Consider the following 26,019-nt stretch of genomic DNA (forward strand, 5'->3'; position numbering starts at 1 on the left):
AATTCTAGTGAAAAGACTCAGTTTCTCTGCTGGTATTCCTTTTGTAGTCCTTGTAGATCTCCTTAAGGTCTGAGAGGGTTCCGCTGTTCCATCAGCACCGGGATCAACCCCTTTTGAATCTGCAGTCTCTTGCTGTTCCGCAGGAGCAGGTGGATTGCAATCCCATGCTGTAAATGGAATCTCTATGGTTTCCTTTTCACAAACCTCTGGATCATCAAAGTTATTAATTTGTTGATTATTAATAACATTTCTTTCGTCTATATATACTGCATTCAATATTTGTAAATTGTAAGTCTTAATGTCCATTATCCTGTACCCTTTTGAGAAAGGATGGTATCCCACAAGAATTCCAAGTTCTGTAGTAGGATCCATTTTTCCCCTTTTCTCCTTTGGGATGTATGCAAACACACGAGATCCAAATGCTTTCAAGTGTTTCAGACTAGGCTTCCTGCCATTCCATCTTTCATATGGAGTCATGTTGATAGCACTTGAAATTGTCCTGTTGTAAAGGTAAGCTGCTGTATTTACACATTCTCCCCAGCAGGGGTAAGGCAAGCCTGCCTGTAGCATTAAACATCTTGCACTTTCCATCAGAGTTCTGTTAAACCTTTCTGACAACCCATTGTTCCTAGGGGTATATGCAACTGAGGTTGCATGCTCTATTCCTTCAGATTCAAGAATTTCTTTCATTTCTTTATTAAGGTACTCACTTCCATTGTCAGTGAACAATAACTGTATACCTCTGTCATGTTTATTCTTCATCAGGGCAACATAAGCTTTAAACTTTTCAGCTACTTCAGTCTTTGATTTCAACAAATACACATATGCAAATCTTGAGGCGCTGTCTATGAAATGCAGAACATATTTTGCCCCTCCTGCTGAAGCCTTGAGTGGGCCAATCAAGTCTGAGTGCACTTCTTCCAAAATCTCTGCCTTAACACTGCTTGGCCTCTGCACGTGCTTAGGCGCTGTTCCCTTTCCTCTGAGACACACTTCACAACGTTCTTTGTCCTTAAAGCATTCCTTAACTGGCATTCCACAATCAATCAGCAGTTGCTTCACTGACTTAAAGTTTTTATGAGCTAGTTTCACGTGCCATTGGTACAAACAGTCCTTGTGGTTACACTCTGCAGCCTTCTGCTCTGCCAATCCTTTATTAAAAGCAACTAGGCATTTTGATTCTTCCTCAACATTATCTTCATTTCCATCAAAATCACTTTCATCAGAATCAACATTGCTCTCAAAATCACTACAAGCATATTCCTCCAATTGACTTGCAACATTCTCCAGGCAATAGTGCGAGCCTACTGATAGCACTGGGTATTCTCTTCCTTTAGAATCAAATAAGCGACATTTGTCTCTTTTTATAGACACTTCAAAGTCTGCATCCACTAATTTATTCACGGACAGTAAATTTTCATCTGAATTAGGCATTAGGAATACGTCTTGTAAGGTCAAATGCATTACATTTCCACAATAGCTTTGAATTGCAATAGAAACTTCTCCTTTCTGAGTGCATAGAAATCTTTCTCCACAAGCCATAACTAATGTTTCATCACAAGGCTCTAGAAAGTCAAAAGCTGATCTCAAGCCAGACACATGTACATCTGCACCACTGTCCAGAACAAATGTATTTACACTCCTTAAATAATCTTTGGTTGAAGCTGTATTCGAGACTAGATAAGCCTTTGGGTGACTGTGCCATCTGGGCTTCCCTTGGCTTGTACTTGGGCTCCCTCTTGTGGACGATTGGGGCTGTTGCCTCCCATTTCCATCCCTCTCCCTTTGTGAGGATTTGGCGGGCTTTTCTTCCCGGCGAGAGGGGGGGGGAATTTCTCCCTTTGTTTCACGTCTCTCACATTGAAACGACCGGTGACCATGCCTTCCACACAAGAAGCATCTGATTGTGGATTTGTCATTTACACGCAGTACAGACACTCCACGAGATAATTCCCTCTCTTGGCTCCTGTCTGCTTCAAACTGTTTAAGTGCAGTCACCAGCTTAGTAAGGGTTAAGTCCTCCCTACCCAAAAGATTCCTTTTTTCAGCGTTATATTTAAAATGCAAACTTCCCAGAAATAGTACAAGAAACTCTTCTTCACCGATTTCCCCTCCTACAGCCTTTAACTCTGATTCCATATCTTGCATTTTCTTAAGGTGTTGCAAGAGGGTCATATCTCCAGACATTTTATTTGCATACAGTCTAGTTTTTAAAATCATTTTCTGGGTTTTTGACACAGTTCCAAATTTCTCATTGAGTGCATTTAGCATTTTCCTGGCGCTATCATTATTCAAAATTATTGCAGTTTCTTCGGGATTAATCGCATTGGAAATCAAATTCATTGCCTGGGCATCTGAAATCTTAAATTTCTTAAGGGCTTCTCTATCTGTGTCAGCTGGCGGGTCTTCATTCAAAACGTGATTCACCCCAATTGCTGTTAAAGCATTTTCCACCATTCTCTTCCATACTGGAAAGGAGGCTTGGGTGATATGGGGGACAGAAACGGATTGGGGTTGTTTTGAATTCATACTTTCCTTATCGTTGCTCATTCCAGCGGCTCAGGGCTGCTTTCTTCCTCACAGGATTCAAGCGTGGCGCGCGGGGTTAAGTTTCCTGCCGTCCTTTGCAGACCAGGCTGCAGGCTCCGTCACAGGAAAATTCCCTCTGGGCGTTTGTAAATCCTTTCGTCTCCAGTGAAGATCCCAAAAGCAAAAAAAAAGGAGTGCGGTGTGATCCTATCTCAATAGCCAAAATAAAAACCAAGCGTACTCAGCTACCACTTATTGGGGGATCGGGGCCCCAGTTCCTGTAAAGGGAACCCCGATCTTTAATTTATCTGCTACCAAATCAGAGGGAATGGATCGTTCCTCTTGAACTATGAGAATTGAGATCACACACACGCACAAAAGAGGCAAGACGCATTTGTCTTGAAGTAAAACAATCTTTACTCTAACTCAGGGTAGGGAAAAAGTCACTGGGATACAAAACAAATAATATCTGTCTACATTCTATGTTTCCTATACTTGCCAAAAGCCTTTGGCAAGGCACTAAGCTTACTTACGAGTAGGCACCCTTAGCAAAAGGAGAGCCTCTCTCCATCCTGCCTGTTCAGCAGTCAAGCAAGGAGAAAAGTGATCAACTACTTTCTCTTCTAACAAAGAAATCGAAAGCAGTTGAACATGCAAAGTAGTTGTATACGTGACCCTCGGGGCACGACTGCAATGGCCACTACACTGACCAAATGGTCAGTTACAATATTAACCCTTTAACTGTCTGACATGTAACAAAGCTCGCTCTCTAATACCCAACACTCTGCTGCTCTGTTTCCATGCTCCTTAGCATATTTTACTACCTCTAGTTTAAAAGGAATCTTGTATGCTAGTCTCTTCTGCTTTATCATCCTTGTATGTAGAATGGGGGAGGTTTTCTGCAAGAAAATACAGTAATGAAGGAACTGTCAGTAATGTACCGGTATCCCCAATGTTTACCACTGAGTGCTGACCATGGTCTTCAATCAGAAAACACACTCTGGTGGCACAAAGAAAACAAAGAAGCCCCTCTTGCTAAAAGGCAGTGTGTGCTTTCTCCGTGAACAACAGACAGTCCTGCGCATCATGGGAAGAATATCCCCCCCCCCGAGGAATGAGCAGCATGGAAATTCCAGATGCTGTTCCAGATTGACAGAGATGAAATGCCAGATTTCAAAATTTAGAATTTCAAACACAGACAAAATACTAACTGTTGGAAGACCTGACGGGAGGGAGAGAGAGAGAGCGGGTTCAGAGCTCAAAGGTTGTCCTCGTCTACTGCCTGTTTCAAACTAGCAATCGGGCTAATAAATCTCAAAATAGTCATAGTGCTTGGCACTTACAGAATGCTCTGAAGGAATGGTCCACGTCTACCACGGAACGGAGTATTGTGAAAGATTCTGGGAAGTATTCTCACATAGTTGTTCCAAGTTAGCTGAGAACTGCGCCCAAAGCCTCCCTGCCACGGCAGGTTGTGGGAGCAGATCAGATGGGATGAGCCAACTCTCTTTCAGGAGGTCCTTCCCATTGGAATTGACCTTATCGTTGAGGAATGCTTGATAAGTTTGTAAGAATCCCCAGGGATTCCCCAGAGCACCTGGCAAACCTGGAGTGTTTCAAGTGCTTCCTGTACATTTGCTGTCATTTGTGCAACACCTCTGCAAGGTGCAGGGAGTATGGGGGGGGGGGCAGAGGTGTCCAGGCTGAGATAACAGCGATTTCATAGAATCATAGAGTTGGACGGGACCACCAGGGTCATCTAGTCCAACCCCCTGCACAATGCAGGAAATTCTCAACTACCTCCCCCATACACCCCCAGTGACCCCAACTCCATGCCAGAAGATGGTTTGTCTAAGGCCTTGTAGTAGGCTTACCATTTTCCCACTGGGGACAGAGTAACCCCTAGCTCCTATTGCCCCCTGCCACTGAGCTGGGCAGCAAGAGGAAATGCCTGGAGGAATGTGGGGGGGGGGGCACATCCCCAGGCCACCGTCCTTTGTGTGTATAATACAGGCAAAACACAGAAATAATAATGCTGGGGGAAGCCCCCCCCCAATATTTCTCTTCCCCTTTTCTTCTGCAAGCGCCCCATGAAATCCTTGCCAGAGTTTCAGTGATGCCTTCAAAGTTTCAGGTTGTTGGCGCTCGCGACCTGCGCTACCTGCACGCGGGGTTTTTTTTTTTTTTTACAGTTTACAGTTTCCACATTCCCAAATGGGATACAAGTTGTAGCAGCCAAAGCCCCCAAATGGAGTAGCTTAAGTATCTTCTGGTGTGATACAACAGCAGGCATTCCTTAAAGAGACAGTATCATTTTCAAATAAAACACGATAAATCATTTTCCAGATTTAAGCCATATGGCTCTAAGGAATTAAACAGATGTATGAAATATGCCTCTTTCTGCCTGAGTAGTCTCTCTGTGTCTCTTCTATCAAAGCGTTTGCCTCTGAGCCTCCAAAGCACAAAAAACTTAAGTATCTAGAGGTTGGCAACTCTAAAACCCCAGGAAGGCAATTCTATGACAAAGCACTGAAACTCCTGCTTCAGCTGGTCACACTACCTGCCTCACGTCACCTCTTGCAGCCACGGGCCATTAACCCTGGCAGGTGCAGTGCAGCCAAAACTGCCTAGGCCTTCCATGGCTGGGGAATGATGAGGTCAACTGGAGGCAGGCAGTGCTGGCAGCTCAATCAGGAGCAGCAGTGCCAGGGCTGGTGCTCAACGAGCCAGTCGGAGAGAGCTTCTGCAACCCGGCAACTGGGCTGATGTTGGGGCAGAGTGAGGCTGAGGCAGTGCCAGCAGCAGATGGGGTGCTACCAAGCCCCCATGTGGAGGAGGGGAGCAGAAGGTGGCCCTCTAGGGCAGCAACCCATTAGGAATTTCCCCAGTGACTTCAATAACCAGGCAGCCACTGATTAGGTGTTTCATATTTCAGTCGGGGTGGTGCTGTGACTCAGAGGTGAGCCATCTGCGTTACATGCAGAAGTTCCTAAGTCCCATCCTCAGCATCTTTAGTTAAAAGGGTCAGGTTACAGTTAAGAAAGAATTAATGTTTGGAGGAGAGGCCTGACATGAAAGCAAGTGGATTAGGAGTTCCTCCAGGACATAACCACCAGCAGTCTTGCTTTATAAGAAACAGTGTCTTTTATTTACAGTGCACAGATAAAACATACCATCACGTACACTTCTCCACTACTACTTCCAGGCTGTAATTGATTTGTATTTGAGTGTTACAGAAGCACAGTTACACAGCCTTATATACACCCACTGCACCTGATCTGCATTAGGCCACCTGTGGACCTTCCCAAGCATTGCATCAGCAAACTGCCCAGATCTGGATTACTGCAGTTCCCTTTGGTACCATCAAGGCTATTGCTTCTGCTGACATCATCCTTGGCCTCTCAGATCTCCAAGATCTGACAGCTCTCACACAGCTGTTATTGTCAGATTATTACAATCAACTTGATACTCTGACAAGGCCATCTGCTTCCTGGTGGCACCTGGGGAAAAGGTGTTGTTAAGATGGTAGCTGTAGTTGTTGCAGCTAGGACCTCTAGGCCCCAGTTGTATACACGTCAATGAAACCTGTTTGGTTTTCTTCACAAGTGGCTGGAATCAGTTCTTTGTGGAACCTGATCTTCCTAAGTTTCTGTTATAACACTGGTGATATGAACGACATCTGCTTGAGATAGGCCTGCCAGCATGAGGCTACAACCAGTGGGAAACTGGCTTGTTTGGAGGATGGGGTCTCGCCGGCAGTGTGATGATGTTGCAGGCGATGTGATGACATCACTTCCACCATGAACAGAGGTGATGTCACTGTGCTGTTGGCAATGCTGTAGCATTCAGCTATGGTTTAACCACAGAGTTTGACTGAATGCTAGTGTCGCCAGTGACGTGATGACGTATCAGAAAGCCAGAATTATCATGTCAGAATGCCCCATTTCCCCATTTTTCTCCTGCCACCCAGCTGAGTGGCAACAGGAAGGGCCAAACCAAAGCGGGAATCTGGCAACCCTAGCCTGAGACCCTATGGAGCTGCTGACACTCAGGGTAAATAACACTGACCTTCATTGATCAATGTTCTGACTCCATATTAGGCAACTTTATGTGTTCAGAAAGATATTTAGGTGCTTTTTTGTTTGGGTTTTTAAAAAGCACAGATAACTGAGATAGTTTGAGTAACCAAATGCTTAAGTGATATGTATCTTCCTTCAATGGTTCATTTTTTGCTACTCAGAGATATACTTGGATTTCCTTATCAGTTTCAACTGAAAACCAGTTCCAAGAGCTAAAACTGTGGATTATTTTTTTCCTGTGCCTGCGTATTTCTGTAGTAATATCGAACTTCCTTTCAGGTTTTATAAAAGAAAATATTTTGGTGGGAGGAGTGACTGCGTAATGGAAACCTGTTAAACCCTGCTTCATTCTGTCTCCTACCTAGATATTTCCAGTGCAAGCATTAGTTGCTATTTATTTCCAGAAGGTTCTGGTCGACAACTAACAACTAGATATAGATTTGGGAGGAGGAACATTGAGACCGATGATGGAAAACAGAAAATTATAGCAATTCAATTTTAGTGCCTATTGGATCAGACATAATACAAAACCATGCGTAAGTGATTGTCTGAATATGGTTAGTTACAGTTAGATAGGGACTATCAAACCAGGATCTATCCCATGGCTTGAAGTTGATTTATTAACCACGGGTAGTCTTAACTATGGTTTTGCTTGATATACAAATGTGAGCATCTTGGCTTGTACCCTGGCAATGCCCTCATACAGTTCCCAACTAGAGAGATACCTGACAAGTGCAAAAGTTAATTAAATCTGCATTTGTTGAAATGTTAGGAGCTGAGTGATCATCCTTGGTTTTACAAGCTAACCATAGTTAAAATAAGCCATGGTTTCTCACTATGCCTGAACAGAATTGTACGTACATCATTCACAACAGGCTGATCTCTTTGTGTCAGGTGTTCAGGCCCCAAAACAGAAAAGTGGTTAGACCCAGTGCAATTTATTTTGTTCATTTCATTTATTTCACTTCCTTTAATTGGAAGTCAATTCAGGTAGCCGGCTCAAGGTTGACTCAGCCTTCCATCCTTCCGTGGTCGGTAAAATGAGTACCCAGCTTGCTGGGGGTAAAGGGAAGATGACTGGGGAAGGCAATGGCAAACCACCCTGTAAACAAAGGCTGCCTAGGAAACGTCGGGATGTGACGTCACCCTATGGATCAGGAATGACTCGGTGCTTGCACAGGGGACCTTTACCTTTTTAAAAATTGGTTATTTATCTTGTCTCAAGTCCAGGAAGGCCCTTAGGGTTAGGGCTGCCCAATATAGGCTGGGAAATTCCTGGAGATTTAGGGGTGGAACCTGAGAGGGTGGAGGTTGAAGATGGGAGAGAGCTCAGCAGGGATGTGATCCCACAAAGTCTACCATCTCAAGCTGCTACTTTTCCCCCCAGGGGACTATCTCTGTAACATGGAGATTGTTGTGATGCCAGGAGAACTCCAGCCCACTACCCGATGGTTGGCAACTTGACTTAGGGCAACACAAAACAGTATTTAAAACATAACACAAAACAGTATTTAAAACAAAAGGTTTATGATTAATAATGAAAAGTAAGCCTAAATAGATTAAAATACCCTCCCCATATTTTTGTTTGTTTTTAAAAATCTAACCTACCTTTCCTGAAAGCGCAGGGGAGATAACTAGGATAACTCTTTGAAGACCATCCTTAGAAGGAAGATCTTTCTCCACCTTTATGAAGTCACCTGAGATTTTGCTAGCCAGGTTTCTTTAGGGGCAACATTAGAGTCAGTGTCATCATCACTGGAATGAAGTGAATTGTTGAGACCTCCAAATGTAGAAAACGCCATCACGATCACCTCTTCCACATGAAACAGCAGGGTGCAGCGCTTAGACCCAGACAAGCTTGCTATTTGGGTGTATGTTGGACTGCTCTTGGCGCAAAAGCTGCACAGGATCCTCTTGAGCTAATGAATATGCTTCCTACTCCTTGTCCTGGAGCCATGCATATGATGAATGTTCAAATGGTTGTTTGAAATAGTCTCTAGTCTCATATCACCACAAACCTCCACATGGGCCTTTAAATAAAACACTGACTATCATAATGAGATCAATAAGGGAGTATGGATTTTCAAAAGTAGAGTAATGTGGTATTCCTATGCAAGTTTAGAACATTCAGTATTTCTGATGGTTCTGTAACACTTTCTGAAATATTTCTAGACTGCCATTGATATAACTGGAGCCCCTATACCAGTGGTCCACAACATGGTGCCTGTGGGTGTTGTTGTGCTTGCCAGTGTGTTCCTGACACCCACTTTCTTATTCTCCAAAGCAAAGAACCAATTTTGGCTTTCATTGTTACGCAAATTACATAGTCTCCCCTTTTTGGTTGGGGAATTAGCTGGGGAGACTATATTTTGCAAGAGGCAGGGGTAACCGGAATCTTTTCCCTATGTATACAGAGATCAAATCCCGGTGGAAATCTCTTAATAAAGAGGAGATTTGTTTTAAGAATGGTTTTATGAATTGGTTTTCATTGTAAAAATAACCTTCTAAACTTAATTCACAGTGGGTAGCCGTGATAGTCTGTCTGCAGTAGTAGAAAAAAGCAAGAATCCAGTAGCACCTTAAAGACTAACAAAAATATTTTCTGGCAGGGTATGAGCTTTCGTGAGCCACAGCTCACTTCTTCAGATACAGCTACAATGTGAATCCATCTGTATTTAAGTAGAGGAGAGTGAATTCAGACAAGTATTAGTATGTAAATGTTAACAGTATGTAAATGTGAATAGCAGGCATGATGGGATTAGGTGTGGTATGCAGAAGAGTCTGTGATGTCCAGGGGAGAGATGGGTGTGGAGAAATCAGCATTGGTAATGAGCCATGAATGCAAGGTCTTTATTCAGCCCAGGTAAATGCATTGTCTTTAGTTGAATATCAACTGTAATTCAGCAGTTTGTTGCAGGCCTTGGTGCCAGATAGTTCGGATTCAGCCGAATTCAGCCCGTCTGCATTCGGGATATGCCGAAGTCCGAACTCCCCCACTTTGGGTCCGTGCAATTCAGCGCAAATTCAAAGTTCGGGGAAAAAATTCGGCCGAATAAAGCCATTAAAAACACAACCGCGCCTTTCCGTGGCTCCAGGGGGGGCATATTTGGGGGTAGAGGTCCCAAACTTTCAGCAGAGCTTCAAAGGACGCTTCTTTCAAGACCCCCTTAGTTTTGTAAAGATTGGGTCAGGGGGGGCTGAGATATGGGCCCCGAAAGGGGTCCCCCCACCCTTAATGTGCATCTCTGAGCAGAGCTTGCCGCCCATGCACAAAGCTCCCAGCCCCGACAAACAGCTGAGAGCAAGGGCGGGGCAGGTGCTAAGAAGTTTGCAAAGCAACACAACTGCAAAGCAACACTGCAAAGCAACACAACTGCAAAGCAACACCCACAACTGCAAAGCAACACCTTTGCAACCATGCAAAGCAACACCTGACACCTGGGAGTTTGCAAACCATGGAAAGCAACAGAGGCAGCTAGCTATGCATAATGAGCAGGAGGGGGTGGAATTTCCCCTTTTGCATCGGACCCAAGACCAGGCAAATGCATTCTTTAAGTAACCATTTGAAAACCAGTTTTGAGCAAGCATCAAAATAGACCTAACCGATCTTATGAATGAGGGAAAACCTGAGGACACACAACTGAAGCCCCCCCCTCAAACCAGGGAGAGAGAGACTCGAGGGGGCACACACACCTTAGGCAGGACGGGCGAAAGCCCCCTTTGGCTTCCCCCCCACTCTTCTGAAGCTATGCTTTGGGGGCTGCACCACCAAAAAAGCACCCCCTGTAGCCACGGAAAGAGAAAAGGGGGGGCATATTTCTGCCCCCACTGAACCCATCTTTACAAAACTTGGGGGGTTTCTTAAGAAGGCTCGTCTGAAGCTATGCTGAAAGTTTGGGGGCTGCACCCCCAAAAAAGGCCCCCTGCAGCCACGGAAATGGAAAAGGGGGGAGGGAAAAGGGGTGGAGCCCATATCTCGGGACCCCCTGACCCAATGTTTACAAAACTTGGGGGGTCTCTTTAGAAGGCTTCTTTGAAGCTCCGCTGAAAGTTTGGGGTCTCTACCCCAAAAAATGCACCCCCTGCAGCCATGGAAAGGAGCGAATGTGCACAAGCACCCCCCCCAAGGATTTCTCTCACTCTCTCTCTCTCCCCGGCCCGGCCGCGCAGAAGCTGATTCCTCCAGTACTCAATCCTGACTGATTGGCCAGAAGAAGACCCAGCTTGGCCACCGATTGGCCGGGGGAGGAGAATGCTGCTTACTGACGGTTATGCTGCTTACTGACACCCCGAATTTGCCGAATTTATTTGTGAACTCCCGAACTCGCTGAATTCGGCTCCCCCGGTTTCCCGCCATTTTTTAGTTCAATTTGTCCTGAACTAAAAACCACCGAATCAGGGGAAATTCGGCTGTTTTTCGGTTCAGGCCAAACCGAATCGACAGCCCTAGTGCCAGAGTCCATGTTCCTGTTAAGTAGTTTATCATCATGGGTGAGAAGTTGTTTTAGGTTAGCCGGCTGCCTGTAAGCAAGAAAGGGACCCCCCCCCCCAGTGCTTCAGCAAGGGAAGTGTCACAATCCAGCATTGGTTGTAGGTCCTTAATAATACGTTGGACTGGTTTTAGTTGGGAGCTATAAGTGACAACCAGAGGTGTTCTGTTGTCATTCTCTCTGGGCTTATCTTGTAGTAAGTTGTGCCTGGGTATCATTCTGGCCTTCTCAATCATCTTTCTCACCATATCAGCAGGATATTGTAGTTGCAAAAACGTTTGCTGTCTCTCAAGTGTGTATCTCTGTATGAAGGATTGGAGCAGATGCGACTATAGCGTAGGGCTTGGCTATGGACAATGGATTGTCTGATATGGTTGGGGTGGTGGCTGGACGCATGTAGATACATTTGCTGATCTGTCGGTTTCCGGTACAATGTGGTGCTTGTGTCCCCCCCGTGTATCCGTACTGTGGTTTCTAGGAAGTTGATTTCTTGTTCAGAATAATTCATAGTTAGATTGATGGTGGGGTGGAAGTCGTTGAAAGCCTGGTGAAATCTTTCAAGGGCTTCTTTGCCATGAGTCCAGACAAAGAAAATGTCATCAATTAATCTCAAGTAAAGGAGAGGTGCCAGTGGGCATGAGTTCAGAAAACATTCTAGATCTGCCATGAAAATGCTGGCATATTGTGGAGCCATGCGAGTGCCCATGGCAGTGCCATTGATTTGAAGGTATAAGTCCTTACCAAACCGGAAGTAGTTGTGAATGAGAACAAACCTGCAGAGTTGTTCTCACTCACAACTACTTCCGGTTTGGTAAGGACTTATACCTTCAACAAGTATAACAAGGCCTGCAACAAACTAAGGTGCCAACTTTGCCCTCATATAGATTCTAGGAACATCATCTCTGGACCCACCAATGTCAGCCATACTATCTCAGGTTCATACTCCTGCTCATCTTCTAATGTGATTTATGCCATTGCATGCCAGCAATGCCCTTCCACAATCTACATTGGACAAACAGGTCAGTCTCTTAGACAAAGATTAAATGGACATAAGTCTGACATCAGAAACCACAATATTCAAAAACCAGTGGGAGAACATTTCAACCTTCCAGGACATTCTGTTGCTGATTTAAGAGTAGCAGTTCTCTTACAAAGCAATTTCAAAGGGAGATTGGAAAGAGAAACTGCTGAATTACAGTTGATATTCAAACTGAAGACAATGCATTTACCTGGGATAAATAAAGACCTTGCATTCATGGCTCATTACCAATGCTGATTTCTCCACACCCATCTCTCCCCTGGACATCACAGACTCTTCTGCATACCACACCTAATCCCATCACACCTGCTATTCACATTTACATACTGTTAACATTTACATATTAATGCTTTTCTGAATTCACTCTCCCCTACTTAAAGACAGATGGATTCACATTCTAGTTGTATCTGAAGAAGTGAGCTGTGGCTCACGAAAGCTCATACCCTGCCAGAAAATATTTTTGTTAGTCTTTAAGGTGCTGCTGGACTCTTGCTCTTTTCTACTTCTAAACTTACACACAGCAAAACATACAAATCCTGTTACATTCAAGAACTAGGAAAATAAAGGTATGAAGGGGTGGACACATGGATAAGAAGTTCCCAGGGGGAAATTATATTTACCTGATCCAGAGAGGCAGCTACAAGAAGGGAAAGAGAAGAGGAACTGTACACGCAAGTGCAGGCTTTGCGTTTTGGATCCAAGGAAAACACTCACAATTTGCTGTGGAGAACTGTTTATCCCCCTAAAAGGAGTAAGAGGTATGGTTTTCACTGAGCCTGGTAATATCTGGTAATAGCCTGTCATTGCCATTGGCAAAAGGTCTCATTGCTCATGATGAGATTAGGAGTAGGAGGAAGAATAGAAACAGGAGGTGAGGTATCATAGAATCATAGAGTTGTAAGGGACCACCAGGGTCATCTAGTCCAAACCCCTGCACAATGTAGGAAATTCACAACTACCTCCCCACCACACCCCCAGTGACCTCCACACCCAGAAGATGACCAAGATGCCCTCCCTCTCATGATCTGCCTAAGGTAATAGAATCAGCATTGATGACAGATGGCCATCTAGCCTCTGCTTAAAAATCTCCAGGGAAGGAAGTACCACCTCCCAAGGAAGCCTGTTCCACTGAGGAACCACTCTGTTAGAAAGTTCTTCGTAATGTTTAGACGGAAACTCTTTTGATTTAATTTCAACCTATTGGATCAGGAACAATACCTAGGTACTTTTGGGTAAGTACCCCTGAGCATTGACTATAGCGTTTGAGATGAAGGTGAGGTCTGGGAAACTATCTGCCAGGGTGAGTCAGAGGGCTTGGTTAGCAACCTTATGAGTTTATTTGTGTCCATCCTGATTCTCTGAATGGAGTTCTGTCTCTGATGAGATTTAGTGGAGTGTGTCTTAACTGCTGCAGGAGAGAGCTAAAAAAAAGACTGAAGAAGTCTGTCTTTTGTCCTTTGTTTCCAAGTGACACCAGATGTCCTCCCAAGGGGAAACAGGTAAACAAGCCTGAACTTGCCCAGTCGGCTCTGTAGCTTGGCACACAAGATGGATTCCAGGAGACCCCTTTTGTCTCTGGCTACACAGCAGTGTTCCATCCCTGCACACTTGCTCCAGTTCTGAACCCCTTGCCTGGTGTACCAGGGTAGCCTAGGGCTCTCAGGATACCACAACATCATTGGAGTTGCAGATGCTTCAGAAGAATCCAGGATGTATAAACCTTTAGGTCTACAAGGAGCACCCATTTGGAAATACATGTCTCTGTCATAGGAAGGAGGCTTGGCTTGTATTGAACATCCCCAACATTTTGTGATTAGTCTCCTCCATAGCAGTGATTGTTGTAGCCTTTGTTACCTATCCTCTACATTCTAAAAGTGCCCATAAGTTTCAACAAGGTTGGTGACCTCTCTCTCTCTCTCTCTCTCTCTCTCTCTCTCTCTCTCTCTCTCTCTCTTGTATCTAGTGAAATATACAGTTGTTTATATTTGTGCTCTAATTCCATCTTTGGCAAATCCTTGGTATTTCAGCTCTTGATTCTTCCTGTGTAAAAGCGCGATGGTGGTAGCATACAAAATCATATGATGAAAAATTGTGACATGATGAAATCATAGTTTAAATGTATTGTGGTTTGTGTGACTGCCCAACCACATGCCACGCCACTAACTGTGGTAAATTAAGGTGTATCAAACCCAGACCTGAAACCACCCAGCAGTCCCAGATGTTTAAAATTTCATATGTTTAAGAATTGGTTCATTAACCACAGTTACTCTTAACTGTGGTTTTGTATGACATAGGATTAAGCTTGTTCCTGAGGGTCGCTGTTATTACATCTCAGGCTGAGATACCAGCTGGTGACCTCTCTCTCTCTCTCTCTCTCTCTCTCTCTCTCTCTCTCAGCCGGGTTCAGGGTGGTTTCCAACAACAATAAATACAATATACAGGATATGATAACATTAAAATACATACAGAAACTTTAAAACTATAAATCTATTATACCAGGGTTTGAATGATTGTCAGCCGAATCCTGGGTTTCACAAACTAACCATAGTTAAAATAAGCATTGGTTTCTCATTATGTCTGAAGTGAGTCAGTGACTATGATATAGATATAAAAAGGTGATATGTAGCTATAATTAAAATGATTTTACTTAAGAATGGAAATCTTTCAAAACTTTATGTTTACCTTTCCCTCCCTTTGGTGGGAATGTGGCTTAAACACGTTATTCATTCATATCCCTTTTGTACTGACTCATTGGAAGCAAACACACCCCACCTGTGACTTTCCCTATAGAGAAAATCCCATTGTAAAAAGAAGGGATTGTTCCTGCTAGGGCTGTCAATTCGGTTCGTCCCAAACCTAAAAACTGCCGAATTTTCCCCGATTTGGTGGTTTTTAGTTCGGATGGAACCGAACTCAAAAAAGGCAGGAAAACGGGGAGCTGAATTCGGTGAGTTCGGGGTGTTCAGCGAATAAATTCAGCAAATTCGGGGTTCAGCGCAGCAGCATAACTGTCAGTTAGTAAGTAGCATTCTCCCGCGGCCAATCGGTGGCCAAGCAGGGTCTTCTTCTGGCCAATCAGTCGTGATTGAGCATGTGAGCCCAGCTGCTGCGAGGCCTGGAAAGAGAAAGAGAGAGTACCTGTTTGTGTGAGAGAGAAATCCTCGTGGCGGGTGCGTGTGCACATTCGCTCCTTTCCATGGCTGCAGGGGGCGCATTTTTGGGGTTAGAGGTCTCAAACTTTCAGGGTAGCTTAAGGGGACGCTTCTTGCAAGAACCCTCAAGTTTTGTAAAGATTGGGTCAGGGGGTCCCGAGATATGGGCTCCGAAAGGGCCCCCCATGTGCATTTTTATTCCAGTTACAGCACACATTCGAGCCATTCAGTGGCTGCAGGGGGTGCATTTTTGGGGGTACAGCCCCCAAACATTCAGCATAGCTTCAGAGGAGTCTTCTTGTAAGAACCCCCAAGTTTTGTAAAGATGGGATCAGGGCGGGGTGAAATATGGGGTCCCTCCTTTTCCCTATTGGGATGAATGGGATCAGCCGATCCTGTGTGCATCTCGAGAGCGGCAAATCCAAGGCAAAACCTCCCGTGCTTAAATGGAATCGTATTGGATTACCCACTCCTCCCAGTCCCTCCTGATGGAACAGAAGACATCCACAGTAAGACCCCTTTTGGGGCTTTAATCCCGTATGTATGTGGGGGGGGGAAGCAGAGTGTGTGGGGGGGCAGTTTCTGTGGGGGGGAAGCCAAAGGAGGCTTTCACCCGTTCTGCCGAGTGGGGTGTGACCGCTCACCTCTGCGGGAGTGTGTGTACTGCTTTTAAAGTTGAGTCTGTGTGGTGGTTAGTGAGTCTCTCTCCGCTCGGCACCCAGGCTGTGCCTCCTCCTTGGTGTTTTTCCGTTTTTGCCCCTAGTCTGGGGTTGAGTGCAACGGGGCGGCTTGCGTGAGATCCCCTGTGTCTTGGATTTTTTCCCCATTTGGGGGGTGCACCGCGGCGCCATATTGGTTGGAGAGGTGGGGGGTGGTGCTGGTGAGACTTGCTTGAGTTTGGTGGGGTCGTTTGCATAAGGGGGAGCGTCCCTCCACCATGAGAAGAAGGAGCAGGGCAGAAAATACAAACTCTGGGTTGTTGTTTTTTGCACTGTCTGTTTTGCTGCTCGCTTAAAAATGTTTTTGCAAAATCTGACTCTCACAATACATTTGCTCGTGTGTTGCTTTGAATTGCAATAGTTAGCACAGGAGATTTTGCCTTGGATTTGCCGCTCTCGAGATGCATAGGATTTCCTGATCCCATTCATTCCAATAGGGAAAAGGGGGGACCCCATATTTTACCCTCGATCCCATCTTTACAAAACTTGAGGGTCCTTGCAAGTAGGGTCCCTCAGAACTACCCTAAATGTTTGAGACCTCTAGCCCCAAAAATGCCCCCCCCGGAGCCACAGAAAAGCGCCAATGTGCTTTAAGTGGCTTTATTCCTGTGGGCGATTTTTTGGGGGGGCAACCTTTTCCGGGCCCCATATCTAGGGATCCCCTGACCCAATCTTTACAAAACTTGGGGGTTCTTGCAAGAAGCGTCCTCTCAAGCTACCCTGAAAGTTTGAGACCTCTACCCCAAAAATGCCCCCCCCCGGAGCCGCGGTAAGATGCGAATGAGTTTTTAATGACTTTATTCAGCCGAATTTTTCCCCGAACTCGAACTAGGCGCCGAATTCCACGGATCCAAATCAGGGGAGTTCGGACTTTGACATTTCCCGAATTAAAACAGGCCAAATTTCGCCGAATCCAAATTTTACCGAATTTTTTTTCAACAGCCCTAGTTTCTGCCTCTCCTAAAACATTTCCTTCAATATTCTTTGAACAAGGATACACACCAAAGCAAGATAAAGATAATGAAAGAAAAAGAAACGTCTATTTTTATTGAACTCTATCCAAACTAGGAACAAAAAAAAGTGAATATCAGCTCAGCTTATTAAATTCTATACTGAACAGCACTTATATATTTGGAATGGTTACTGTAGAAACAAAACAGTTGTTAGAATAAGTGACAGTTCTGCCAAAATATATTTTACCGAGGCTGCAATCTTTTGCATGCTTGTTTGGAAGTAAACAAATGTTCTCTTAAATGACCCAGAAAAAAACAACAAAGTGGAAACTAAAAGTGCAAAAATGCATGCAGAAATTGGGATAAACCGAAGTAGTATGGGGCCAGAACCAATTGGGGGGGCAACCCAAGTGGAAAAGCCCCAAGGGTCAAACTGAACATTACAACGTCCATGGGGTGGACATGTTGATGACAGTGCCTTTTTTGAGCTGAACTCATCCATTTAAAAATGTCACAAGTTGTGACTCACAATCCCCCCCATTCCTTTCCAAGTGCCAAAACAGCCCTCCCCCTCCCTGCTGTTTTGGCACTTGACAAGGTACAAGGGGGGGAGACAAGGTCATCTGGTCATCTAAAAACCAAGCCTTCCTTCTATGCAAAGGGACTTCCACTGCTACAAGAAGTCTTGGTCCAGTAGAAGACTCCACCATTGATAGAACATAATCTTTGGCCCATTTGTCAGATTTCCAAGCAGTTTTGTTGGTCTTCACTTGATTTTTTTTCAGCTTCTATATTTCTTTCTTGGCAGGGTAACCATAAATGATCCCAATAAACAAGCAAGATCTGAAGGGGCAGTGGAAAGAGTATTTCCCATGTCACAGTTGCAATACCCTTATTAATACAACGATGGCTTTTGAAGTCACACTACTTTGCTGAGTCATATTCAGCTTGGCAACCACTATGCCTCCCAGGGTTCTTCCTGCCATGTTAATTACCCAAGTGGTCCCTTATTGCATGACCTTGTACTTTACTTTATTAGGTAGCATCCTATTTCGGTTTATTAGATAGAAACCCATTGGGTGACCAAGGGCCAGTCACTTTCTATCAGCCAAATCTACCTCACATGGTAAGAAACCATATATACCACCCTGAGCTCTTTGATAAGAGAGAAATACATGCAATTGTAAATTTAGTACATCTGCCAATTGCTTTTTTCTCCATCACCCACATGCCTACCAAGGCATTAGAAAGTCGTATGTACTAAAAGTTAATGTGTCATTAAAATAAAATAAAATACACTGAATAACACTGGGTTCTGGACAGAACCCTGAGATATCTAACTTCTCTGCTGCACCTTTTTCAACTGTTGAGATTGGCATGATACAAAGATATTAAAAGAAGGCTGCCAGCCTTTTTGAAGCTAAGAAAGACCAAAATCATATAATCGGCTGAATTCCTATACAAGAGAAGCTAGCAAGCCTTCCTCTCTTGCCTGTCCTCTGCTTAACGCTTAATCCTTTTATACGTTTTAAAAATGGACTTTATCATAATTAATTATTTTGGGCCAAAAAGATTCTGGCGGAGACATCTCCTAAAATATAATGAGACATATAGATGACTCCAAGTAAATTGGGTATCAAGGATTTTTGAACATATGGGCATTGTTGTTATGGAAAAACTGACTCATTAGGTTAAAGTGTTGAATGACCTTGCATGTATTTTGGATTTTTACAATGTACTTATGTGTCTTTTATATTCTGTATAGAATGTAGAATGGAATGGGTGAACTCCTTATATAGAGGTGAATGTGCATTTATTGATTTGAACGAATGGAGACAGTGAGGAAAGGTAACTATAGAACAGGTTAATGTGAGTAGTGAAGGATGGTGATCTGTTGCGGAAGATTCACAACAACTTTGAAAGGTTTTTAGTGAGTTTAATATTGTAGATGAAGGTGATTTTAAGATATTGCTTGGCATGTTATTTATTGTAAATTATTGTTCAGTTCTTGGGACAGCTTTGTTTATTTGCAAGTGGAGACATGGCCATGATTTGTGGGGAAGAGAAGATCCCTTTTGCCTCCTTACTACTTCTTCCTGTTCCCTACCATCACTCTTCCCTACCATCCCTTTAAAAAAAATATTTACAATTTGTCCAATTGAATAAAATACAATCAATCTGTCACCAAATCCTGAGATGGAAATTTCATCATGTATTGTGAGTGCTACAGCAACCAAAAATAGTGGCCAAACTCTGCTTGCTTTGCTTGTTTTAAAAGATTGCTGGAAATAAAAATAAGGCCATGGACAGTGGTGCAAAATAGGTAAAAATATTTTTTTTATTACTCAGAATAGAAATTCCCTAACATTTCGCCCAAGGGGTTTCTTCAGGGGAATATGTAATTATTGCGGTAGTCCTTATGAGCTATGGCATAAATTCTGTGGCGAAACATGTAGGAATTTTTACTCTGAGTAATAAAAATTCTTTTTACCTATTTTGCACCATTGGCCTTGGCCTTATTTTTATTTCCTGTTACTGGTGCGGCCCTTTTATTTATTTATTTAAAACATTGCCGCAGACACATTGATCACTGGTATGTTTATGGAGATTTGGAAGGAGAAGTTACTTCAAAATTATTTATTTATTTATTTACAAGGTTAGGTTTCCCCCCCCTGCAAACCTGGGGTTTTTCCTGAGTTTGGAGAAGTTTCAAGCCATGGCTGCAGTTTTCACTGTTGCATATGTTTTGCAGTCTGCTCGAGGGCCAGCCCTATCAAATTAGATTATAGTTATTTGTCTCGAGTTGACAAATAATGAAGACAAAAGCGTGTGGGCTTCTTCACCTTCTCCAATCAGACTGGAAAATCTTGTATCTGCGTGAGTGTGGCTTCAAGTGTCCAATGTTAGCATCTTTATGAAGATATGAGTCAGACAACTTGCATCACGTTCAGTGGTTACTGACAATGTTTTTCGGTTTGAAAGAGGAATTTTAGCTTCCTCTTCCTCAACCACATACTATGAGACTCATGGTATTACGTCTTAGAGCTCAGTCTGTTTCTCTTCTAAAACAGAATTTAAAGTGATCTACTTCTGTTATTGTTTGTAGTGTGTCCGTAATACACAATAGCCGATAGCATAAATGGAGATGGCACACCATGCTTTTATGTGCAGTTACCCTATTTATACAGTCAAATAAAATGGAATTAGTCTATACAATACTATATTATACTATATTATATGTATGGGAGCAGGGTGTGTTCATGCCCTCTCACCCACTAAGGCAAGAGGATTGCTAGCCAAGTGCACACAGTGCAAACATGAGCACTTTCACCTTCATTTTTAGCAACTGGATCTCCAGTTTCTGAACTCCAATTTCTTTTTCTTAACTACCTTTTTTTCCTAGTAATAAAAAAATTGGATTGTCTTGTGCTCTGAGCAGTTGTGATGAAATGTAGGTATGTGCAAACCCTGTCTCTTTATTTCAACAGATATTGCCTGTGTGCTGGCACTGTAGTTTAGGGATGTGCAGTATTTGCAAATGTTTTGTTTTGTTTTGCAATATAGACCTGAATCATATGTATATTATTAACTGTAAGTTGGCTTAAAGGCACCCTTTCCTAGCATGGAGGTCAAGTGATAGGAAAATTTCATATATTTATTTTGTGTAGATTGATGTTAAGAGAACAGGAGCCATTAAAACCCATTAGGAGGCCTTTTTCCTCAACGGATGAACTATTTTATCAGATCCTCCCCTCTCCTGCAGAGACCGGGAGTCCTGAAAAGTCTTTAAATCCACTACTATCCGTGTACTATGAAGTGACCTTAAACTCTTCCATCCCCATGTCATCAAACTCGTGTCCAGAATAAATACCAAATGTAGCACTTTGATTTGGATTCAGACAGCCCTGTGGTGGGCCATGAAATCCTAAGCCTGACTTTGGGGATTCAGCATGGATGTTGAAGTTCTCCAATTTTATAACTTGAGGGGCCTCCAGCACTAAAACCATCTTGGCTCAGGCCTGGGGTGGGTGCCACCAACAGAATCCTTTACTTGACTTGTGAGCCCAATGTGAAACATGTGCGCTTGAAATTGGAAGAATTCTGGACTAGGTTCCTGAGCAGGGAGATATTTTGATAGAACAATGAGCCCCCACCTCTCTGACCACCAGGTCTTACATGATGTTGTATAAACCAGCCATAGCGGACACAACCTTGACACAATAACCCCTCTTACTGCAAGATCCATGCCGTTCATGTCAGGTTGACATGATTTTTGGCAAAATCAGAATGGCCATTTTGTTCCTCAAGCGGAAAGATCACACCCGAGTTCACTACACCAGCGTGTGTATTCAGCTTTTTCTAATGAGTGCATTTTTAGAGATAAATTGCTAATGCAGTTAATATAAAGACAAAAATCTTCCCAGTGAAAGATCTTGCGCTCTACATTCCCTTCCCCCCCAGTGCAATTGGGAGGCAAATTCCTGCAGTGCCTGCAGGCAGTGGCAGGAAGTTTGAGGTGCATTTTGTCTTTCCTGTCCTCTGCTGCTCTGGTCTGGGACAGCACAGCCAAAGCCTGAGACTCACCCGGGCTCCTTGTGTTTATTAAAAACAACAACCACGAAAATACAAAAAAAGATGGTGTTTAGTGGGTGCAAGAGGAGGGGTGGGAGGGAGGCTTGGGTGAGGAGTAGTGGGAGGAGAAACGAGAATGGGGGCAGGAGGGGCAGAGAGATAAACCTGAAATTACAACTATTCACGGTTTTTGCCTTGATCAGCTTCGCTTTGGGATTAAGGCAAAATTTAAAATCATGATAAAAGATGTTCCTGAAAACCACGGGACAAATGTGGGGCGGCTGCACAGTGACCCCTGAAGGATGGAAAATGCATGAATAACTCAAAAAAAGACGTGGGGCAGTTCTGCAGGGATCGCACGGCTAATAACCAAGCATAAATGGCCATAGCGTATCAGGAGTCAACTGTGCCATATGCTCTGATAAACATCTGTGTTTCCTTAGGTTTGCAATATCTAACTGTAGCAGCATAAACAAGGATTTGTGCTACTGCCATTGATGTGTTAGCAAGTAGGGCAAATCTGTATTATTTGCTCTTCGAGGGGCCTCAAAGCAAACAGAAAACAATTTGCAGGTGACCCCTTCTGCCGTGGTACATAACACCTTATTTACAATCATGTACATAGAGTGGCTTATAGGATGAAGTCACAAGACTTTCTAATTTAGTCCAAGTTATTTTAAAACCAATATTTTAGCTCCTATTTTGTCTATGGTCAGGACTCGGCCTGAACATTACTCATTGAAGGATGATGGTACTATTGTCTTTATCCATGAAGGGCAAAACTATGACAAACCCCAAGGTGCCTGGGCCCTCTGATCCCTAGAAGCCACCAGGGGACTTGTGACCAGCTGCGGCTACCAGACGAGAAACACAGGAGGCTCTGTAGCAAGAGCCAGCATCAGAATGTGGGATTGCTGAGGGACCCAGGAAGGAGTGTGCCCTATTGCCAGGGAGCCCATGGTCACTCGCAGGATCCCAAGAGCAGAGGAGACGGAAAGCCCAGGCAGCAGCACAGCTTTAGAACGTAAGAACATAAGAAAGGCCCTGCTGGATCAGACCAAGGCCCATCACGTCCAGCAGTCTGTTCACACAGTGGCCAACCAGTTGCCTCTAGGAAGCCCCCAAACAAGACAACTGCAGCAGCACCATCCTGCCTGTGTTCCACCACACCTAAGATAATAGGCATGCTCCTCTGATCCTGGAGAGAATAGGTATGCGTCATGACTAGTACTTTGATGGTGGAGTGCGTGACTGGCTGCCTGAGGCCTCTCTGTGACCGCAAGGTGACCGAGACCCACAGTAAGGCTTTGCAGAATGCTGAATAATGCCCAGCTAGGAATGCCTGCAGACTCGCTACTGCTGTAGCTGCAGGCACTCAACCCTATAAATAGCCTTAGTTCAGCCCTGACTGTTGTGGGATTGTTAGCCTTTGTCTCGCCTCTAAATTAACCAGCCAAAATACAGCTTCATCATTAAACGTTTAGGCCAAGATTTGATACAAACATCACTCGTGGGGTGACCGTACCTTAGAACCACGTAACAGAAGCAGCCACTGCCAACGCTATAATAGACGGTCTGCATTTAATGTGTTCTGGGTAGCATAACACTGCCTCACGCTTGAATTGTTTTAATGGAGCAGCACAAACATTTTCTTTCCCATGGACACATTGTACTAAACGCTGGTGCTTTGTGTGTAATCGGGATCTTGGATAAGATAAAGAGGAGATGTTGCAGAAAGTATAGCAAGTCCTGCAGATAACCATTTGTGATTGCTTTCTTTGTTTCCATGTTTGGGGGTGGGGAGGCAGGACCGTTCCTTCAAGAGAAACTTCCTGTTTGGAGCCGGAACCTCGTATATTTGCTGGAGGGGATCACTACAGACCGGTGGGGCCCCCAAACCCAACAGAGAACAAGGATTGGGCATGAATGCTGTCCTCACACTGCCAGTGTATACCGACGGCACAGAGCAGTTCACATACATAAACCTCATCCAGCAGAACTGAGAGTTAAGGTGAAGGGAGGCAAGCTTGTGACCCACAGCAGCCATTCACGATGGGCCCCACTGCCCTTGACGCAGACCAAAGAGGGAGATTAAAGAAGGGACTTTCCTGAATGTCTGGTCAATTCTGGTCCTTTTCCTACTTGTCAGATGAAACTGCATTTTTTCCTGACCATACCCCTATCTTTCTTCCCAATAGTCCTGTCAGGTAGGTTGGGCTGAGAGGTGCAAGAGGCCCGAGGTCGCCCAGCAAGCCTCCAGGGCAGAGTAGGGATTCAAGTCTGGGGGTCTCCCAGATCCACTCTGATCACTGATGATTGTCTGCATCCGTAGCAGATAAATATGGATACATGGTGCAAGGCAACATTAAAATGGTATAAAGATGCCATAAAAAGAAAAACAGCCTTTAAACAGGTGGAATGAAAATTTAGATACACAGAAATGAAAAGAAAGAAAAAGAAGTACATATTCATTTAGCCCTAACATTAAGCTGATTGAAACCCTGGAATCATGACCACTGTAAAATAATGCAGACTGGGGGGTCTTCCAGATCCACTCTGATCACTGATGATTGTCTGCCTCCGTAGCAGATAAATATGGATACATGGTGCAAGGCAACATTAAAATGGTATAAAGATGCCATAAAAAGAAAAAGAAAACAGCCTTTAAATAGGTGGAATGAAAATTTAGATACACAGAAATGAAGAGAAAGAAAGAAAAATAAGTACGTATTCATTCAGCCCTAACATTTAGCTGATTGAAACCCTGGAATCATGACCATTGTAAAATAATTCAGACAGAACAATGCAGACTTCATCAAAACACACTGTAACTTTAGACACTGTGTGAATTTGTTTTTGCTTTTTTCTTGAGATGTTCATGCCTTTTGTTCCCAGCAAAGTTGAAATCAAGAGGAGTTGGTGGTGTGCGAGACAATCTGGATGGACTTGTTTGTTTGTAACCAAGGCAAGAGATGGTCTCTCACTCTGAAAGAATGGAAACCTACGCATGACTCTCCCCGCCACATCAGATTAGTCCTGTCTGTCATGCATGACCTAGTCTCTGTGGAATTTAAATGTTTTTGGTTCATTTGACAAGAAAACGGACAGTGGCTAATTGCATGCAGATATTCAATTAGGGCAGAGCAGACAGTAGGCACCCCACCTCTGCCACCCTTGTACAATTGCCTACTGTTGCTTTTGAGGCTGGTGCTTACATCACTTTCTGTTTCCCACAAAGAAGTAAATAGGAACAAACGTAATGGTATCATCAAGTCTCATGGGATGGTGGTTCCACAGAAGACAACCTTCTAAGGTCACAGCGATTTCTTTTGTTTGTAAACACAAAATTTCACTGGGATTAATGATGAAATCTCACAAAGGTTTTGAAATTCAAAAGGGTTTCCAATTTTACCATTCAAATTTGAAGTTAGAATATGGGGATTTTCCTCGACATTTAATAATGTCAGTGGGTTTTGACATACATAGGATCTTATACATGTAAAAAAAAAAAAACCAACATGCATGAAAACTATCACATATAGTAAAAATACTATTCCACGCCCTGACCTGGGTAGCCTAGGCTGGCTAGATCTCATCAAACCTCAGAAGCTAAGCAGGGTCGATTCTGGCAAATACTTGGATGGGAGACCTCCAAGGAATAATAGGGGCATGATGTGGAGGCAGGCAATGACAAACCACCTTTAAACGTCTCTTGCCTTGAAACCTCCCCAGAGGTCGCCATAAGTCAGAGTTGACTTGACGACAAACACCCCCCCCAAAAAAAAAACTATTCCACACCACCAGCTCTTACTGACACTTATAGCATTCACACAATGTTGCCTTCCAATCATTCTCCATCTGTGGTTTTGCCTGGTTTTCCCCAATGTCCCCTAAACCTATTTTGCTCCAGAAAGACAACCTGTTTACAGCCAAAAGTAAGATGCAAAAAGCGAAGACTATAATCCATGTAATACCCTTTCTTAGGACCAACTCAGTGACACATCACAGTGTCCAGAAAGATGGTGGTAAAAGCACATTTGGCCACCATGTGCACGGGAAGGTACACATTTTTGAACTTCCCTGCCTGCATTCAGTGCTGTTTTCCCTCTGTTATCCACTTGCATCCCCCCGTCCCGTGGGCATTTTGCTGTTTTTTGAAAACAGCTATATTGCTAGAGCTTCATACCACTGCAGTGATGTACGTACTACTGAATTATTATTTTTTAAGATGGCAAAAAGAACTCCGGCAGAATGGGGCATGTGTGAGATGGCGGGCAAGACGGGATAGTACAGAGATTACCCCCATGTGGAAACACCACTGCCACTTGCAACGCCTCTGCATTTGCAGCCACAAGTGCATAACAGAGAATCATCCCCAGGTAGCAAAGGTAATTAGCATGTTCCAATTTCAAAGCCTTTGAAAGAGCAAGCCCGATGATTATATCTTTATTGGAAACACTTCTAGATAATTTCCTGTGTCTGGGCT

This window comes from Euleptes europaea, chromosome 2 (genome assembly GCF_029931775.1).
Source record: "Euleptes europaea isolate rEulEur1 chromosome 2, rEulEur1.hap1, whole genome shotgun sequence".
Taxonomy (NCBI): Eukaryota; Metazoa; Chordata; class Lepidosauria; order Squamata; family Sphaerodactylidae; genus Euleptes; species Euleptes europaea.